The 6,000-nt window shown below is 40.1% G+C and overlaps 1 long non-coding RNA gene across 1 annotated transcript; it reads right to left on the bottom strand.

The window, feature by feature from the left end:
* Nucleotides 1–394: 394 nt before the first annotated feature.
* On the bottom strand, nucleotides 395–1,473 carry LOC145736490 (uncharacterized). Its single transcript, XR_014179974.1, has 2 exons — nucleotides 986–1,473; nucleotides 395–929 (listed from the first exon to the last, which is right to left on the bottom strand). It is a non-coding gene; the product is annotated as an uncharacterized LOC145736490 (long non-coding RNA).
* Between the last annotated feature and the right edge of the window lie 4,527 nt (nucleotides 1,474–6,000).

Below are 6,000 nucleotides of genomic sequence, written 5' to 3'. Positions count from 1 at the left end.
ACCAAAAATAGTTTATTTGCAAGTAACGTAAGTGTATGCGTGTAAGCATGTGTAACTCGAGTTCACATTTGATTAGTAAAGATATGTCCTGTGAAATGGGGTATTGAATTAGAAGCAAATTGTTTCTCTTTAGAGACTTTCAATCACTACATTTCACCTACCTTTGCTAATTTGGAACTCCACTATTATCCAAACAAACATTAGGTTAGTAAGACAAAGTTATTTTTAGCATAGCTTGTATGGTGAAAGGTTCACCCACTCACACTCAATCTGTGGAACAATCACTGTTTATGTGGTAAGATCAGTTTTCTTTGCCACCTATTGTACCTAAACTTTTCACTTGAAGAAAATGTATACTGTACCTTGAACTGTGAATAAATAATTAATACAAACGTTCAGTGTACAAAATTTTATTTGGAACAATTGAGTGTGTGGAAAAAAAGAACACAATTATAATGTTAATACCTAAACCTAGAATAGAACAGCTCATGTAGATAGGTCAATTGAAAAGTTGTTTTTTCGACAATACCTACCGAAATACAAAAACTTTTGTCACCTGACTGATAATTTGACTGTGTAAGTCCATATTCTGTTCCTAGAAGGGGTTTCTCAGAGGTTTTATAGCCAGTTTAAGATTATTCACAGACATCAAATTTTGAGATTTAAGTCAGATATCAACACTGAATTATTTTAAGTTTTAGTTGCAACACTGATGAAAATCCTCGCTGATGATAGTCCATGAAGTTAAGTACATTGTTGTTGTTGTCCCTGAACAGTAGGAAACTTATCTTCAAAGATCTGGCTTCATTGTCCACTGTTTTCATCACTTTAAATCGTTTGGTAGTGTTATGAAGAAGCTTGAGATAGGTGAGTCGGTCATCCTCATTAAATATTTGCAAGCAAAACCAGTGTTTTCTTAAAGAATTTTGCTACAAAGTAAATAAGTTGAGTAGAGACATTGAATGAAGTTATAAACGCAACTTACCAGATTTTTGGGCTGTGGCTACTGATAAAGTGTTTTTATCACGATTTATTTGTATTTTCTTCGCAGTATGTGGGTAGTAACTCAAAATTATTACTAAATAAACTTGTTTTGAATGTTTTGATTACAGAATGACTGACAGCGATTTGTTATGATTTTGAAAGGTTGGTAGCACGGCCGGATATAAACTTTCCTTAACGACCGCTTGGCGGGAGATTTAAAATTTCCGAATTTTAGATCCGTTTTTCGTCTTAATGGTCAAATCTACGGTATTGAAAAAATTACGAGTTGATAGCCGAAAATGTGATCTACAACTTTTATCTAAAGCGTTTTTCCATTAAATGAACTCTACAGGCGCAAAAAAATCAAAACCATTTTCCCATGTTAATCTCCTATGTCCAGGGTGCTCTTGGACACCTGGTATATGTGTGGGTAATCGATTCTCGAATGTTCCTGTATGCACAGAATGTTCCCGCTATACGTCCAGTAAACGTTTATTGTATCGCGAACATTCCAGCCGATGTGCCGATCTGAGTTTTAAAAGATACCGGGACATGTCCAAAAGTAGTTGTTTTGTAGATTTGCTGTTCTGTAGACTTATGCTGTGAACTCCAATAAGCCAAGTGGAATAACGGTATCAACTTGTCCCAATTTCTTTGATTATCGCTCACAAACATGGAAAATGTTTAGTGATGGTCCTGTTATGTCCTGTTATGGACATTCTGGCCATTTTGAGAAGTAGTCCTTAGCCTAGCATCAGATGTTTGTTGCCCGATTCATTTCGGGGAAATGGACCTGCTATGTCCGCTGCCACTCTTTCCCATGGACTGCCGGAGATATACTGCATTATTGCTCCTTTCGATCGTGTTCTTGGACTTTTCTTTGATGAACACAGGTCACACCGCTTACACTATTCCTCGACGTCCTTTCTACAGTTGATCCAGTAAAAGCGGTCTCTCACTCTGGCTAAGGTCCGGTTCACTCCAAAATGTACTCCTCCACGACTGTCATGTAGTTCTTGCAACACACTTCTTGCAGGAATTGGGCACTATGGTTTGGTAAACGAGAACGACTTTCCCATTTGCGAGTGATTAAGTCATCTCGCAGTTGAAGCGAATCCCATTGAAGCCAGAGACCCTTAACCGTTGGTCCATGTCTCGATATGTGTTTCCATTCTGGATTTGAGTTCTTCTCCAAGCATTCTCTCATTATTTTTAAATCGGGATACTAGCAGTTCCCGAGAGACGCCGTTCTGCGCTACTGGTGTTACTGTAGCCTCTTCGTTGGTCACATTCCGGATCTGATTAATGGTCTCAGCTTCATTTTTAGTTTCCTGCCGTTCGCAGAACTTGTAATGCTTTTCACAGCACGGCCTCCTCGACAAGCTATCAGTGTTGGCATGAGATCGTCCACTCCGCTGTTTTAAGTCAAAATCGTAGGCTTGAAGTTTCTCCAACCAACGTGCTAATTGTCCTTCCGAGTTCTTGAAATTTAACAGCCATTGTAGTGCTGCATGGTCTGGTCGGATAAGAAATGAAATTTCCTCCCGTATAAGCTGTGGTAATATTCTACAGCTTTCACAACTGCCAAGAGTTCTTTACGACTGACGCAGTAGTTTCTCTCAAATTTTCCCAACGACTTGCTGTAATAGCCGAGTAATAGCCAATGACCACTTTTTGGCCATTTTGGATCTGAGAAAGAACAGCTCCTAAACCATACTGCGAAGCATCTGTGTCTGACAAACGTCCCTTCTTGCGATGGGTAAGCCAGAATAGGGGCTGTGATAAGACGTTTCTTCAATTCCGTGAAAGCTTGCTGACAATCTGTTGTCCAGGAAAATGTCGATGAAGAGGTTTCGCAATCTGTCCAAAAACCCTTTACAAATCTTCGTTAATAGCTACACAATCCAAGAAAGCTTCTGATATCTCCTTTAGTCTTGGGTATGGGCCAATTCTTCACAGAATCTTCAATCTTTTTCTTGGAAAAAATGAACGTTTTTTTGGATTTAATTGTAAATGAGCTTTCCTGAGTCTTGAGATCACTCCTTTAAGGTTCTTCATGTGGTCATCAAAGTCTTTTCAAGTTACATTAGTCGTTCAAAAGTGTCCGGTGCGTTACACAACCCAAATGGCATAACGTTGAAATGATATAAGCCGCTGTGGGTGGTAAAGGCTGTCTTCTCTTTGTTGTCCTTATGAACTTCCACCTGCCAATAGCCGCTCTTCAGGTCAAAGGTAGAAAACCATCTGGAACCAGCCAGTGTGTTTAATGTGTCATCGATACGCGGCAGTGGGTAGCTGTATTTTTTCGTGATGTCATTAAGCTTCCTATAGTCAACACATAAGCGAGTTGTACCATCCTTCTTTGTCACAAGTACGACTGGAGATGACCATGGACTGCTAGATTCTTCAATGATCCCGTTATCAAGCATGTCCTTTATCATGGAGTCTACTTATTTCTGTCGCATAAAAGGAAGTCGTCTGGGTCGTTGTCGAATGGGTTGCTCTAGTCCAGTATTGATGCAATGTTGTACAAAACTTGTTCGTTCTTCAATTTTCTGCCATGCAAAGACGTCTGCTTCAGAATAAATAAATTCAACAGCCTTTGCCATTTGATGTTGGTCGAGATGCGTCCAGGTCTTCTTGAAGGTTGACAGTTCCTCTGTGGTAGGATGACGTGATGCTGTCGTTTGTACATCCTCGCTGCAGCGTGCCACACGTACAATTGGTTTACAGGTGAAAATGACTTTTCCTTGCATTAAACTAATCCGGTTGTCCGTGTATGTGAAGCATCGCTCGAATCTACTAAGCATCTTGCTGTTAAAAGATCATTTCATGTTCAAGGGGTTCTACGATGACCAAACCCAAGTCTGTCTCCCTTTCCAAGTGGGCTTTTACAATAATCTCTGAATTCGCTGGCATAGCTGTATCTTGATCCAAAATCAGCTTAATCTGTTCACGTCGTCCCACCCGTGTTTCTTCAGCCGAGATTTCTTCATTTCCAATCCTCAAAAGCTTGTTCTTCAAGTCGATTTTCACGTCCAGTTCGTCCATTAGGTCTAGTCCCAAAATGAATGTGTCGACGATATCAGCTACAAGGACTTTGGCTTGATGTTTAAAGCTGCCAATTGTTATCTGTACAACTGCTTCGCCATGTACAACTATTCGATCGCCGTTCGCTGTCTCCAAAATAGGCGACAGTTGTAACATTTTACATCTTCTCTAGATAATGAGTGGCTTCTTCTGTTATTGTCTCCTTTTTGCAGAATTTGATCCAGCATCTTTACAGTCAAATTCATGGTTGAATCTGTTTGGTCTCGGTCATCCGAAAATTTTACTTTCCGCACTCTTTTCTTTTTGTAGGAGATATTCTTTGCGGCTTCAAACTCTAAACTGTATACTACGGATCAGTCAAGTTCCTAAAAAGGCCAAGGTGAAGCGCCTGCTGTAGATCTGCTCCTCTGACACCATCGGTAAAATTTTGGACAGCGATCTGGTTCAGAAACTCTTCCGGTGCTTGTGGATACGCCAGTCGGATTAATCGCTCAATCCCAGCTCCAAATTCTTGCAGAGTCTCTGATGACCCTTGGGCTCTACTCTTCAATTGGCTCTGGTATACCTGGGTCAAGTATTTATTCCCGTATCTTAGTTCCAGCGCGTTTGCAAGGGAATAGTAATCTCCTTGTTTACACTCCGGGATATTCTGGAGTATTACGAGAGCTTTACCACGTAGTGCCAGAACCAACTCGGTGGCTTTTTGATGTTCGGTCCACCCATTAGCCACGGCGGCAGCCTCAAACTTTGGCACCTTACAATTCATTGTCGCATCCGGTCGAACTTTCGGGTAGTTTCCTATCGGAGAAATCCCGACTAAGTTCCGCGATTCCTCGCGAACGCTCACGATTTCCTTCCGTAAAGTTGCAATTTCTTGTCCAAATTGGGCCTCCATTTGTCCAAGTTTATTATCCATTTGTCTAAGTTTGTAACCAAACTCAGTTTGCACCTCGTCGACTTTATGGTCTACCTTTTCTACTTTATCGTCTACCATCTGTAGTTGTTCATTGATATAGGCTTGCAACTACGATCGATTTGTCTCGAGAGCTTGAAGTGTAGTTTGCTGTTCTTTGTGTCTGCGTTCTTCCTCTTCCTGTTTTTCTTCCCGGCGTCGTTCCTCATCCTGTTGGTAGCGTCTCTCTTGCTCCTCTTTTTCGTCGTCGTTCTTCTGACACCAAATGTTACACTTTACTGGGTTCTTTTTGATAAGTGAGACTTTGAATTAACTCAACAAACTTTATTTACTAATTACACAACAATTTACAATACTAGAGATTACTTGTTAAACCACTAAAATCACTTTTACCACTTCACTACTTCGTACTTTGCTTTATCGCGCCACTGTTATTTCACAACTGACTGTCCGTCGGCTCGGTCGGTTTATATATGTGTGGGCAATCGATTCTCGAATGTTCCTGTATGCACAGAATGTTCCCGCTATACGTCCAGTAAAAGTTTTTTGCATCGCGAACATTCCATCCGATGCGCCGATCCAAGTTTTAAAAGATACCGGTCCAAAAGTAGTTGTTTTGTAGATTTGCATTTTACATGGGGCTAAATGGGTAACTCCCTTATTTTAAGGCCTAGAGGGTTGAAACTTCGTATTAGGGGGGTAAGTTTGGGACACCCCTGGAATGCGGTGTTGCCAAGTTGTGCACTTTTTCCCTACATTTAGGGAAATTATATATAGTAACCCCTCGTTTTTCCCTAAATTTCAGGAAATCTTAATCTGGCTATGAGGCCTTTGTAACAATATTATGAACATGCACCAACAACCTTCTTAAAAAAAATTAAACTTAAATCATAGAGATACATAGTTCTGAACATTTTTTTAAATAAAACCATACATTGGATTGATAACTAAATTCTTTTGTAACAAAACATAATTAGTTTTTATTTATTTAAAAATAAAACTAATTTCTAAGCAGTACCTACTAAATTAACTACTATTGACTGGACAAGACT

This window comes from Ips typographus, linkage group LG12 (assembly GCF_016097725.1).
Source record: "Ips typographus isolate SLU linkage group LG12, UJ_Ityp_2.0, whole genome shotgun sequence".
NCBI classification, from domain to species: Eukaryota; Metazoa; Arthropoda; class Insecta; order Coleoptera; family Curculionidae; genus Ips; species Ips typographus.
This window is presented reverse-complemented; position numbering and strand designations above follow the sequence as displayed.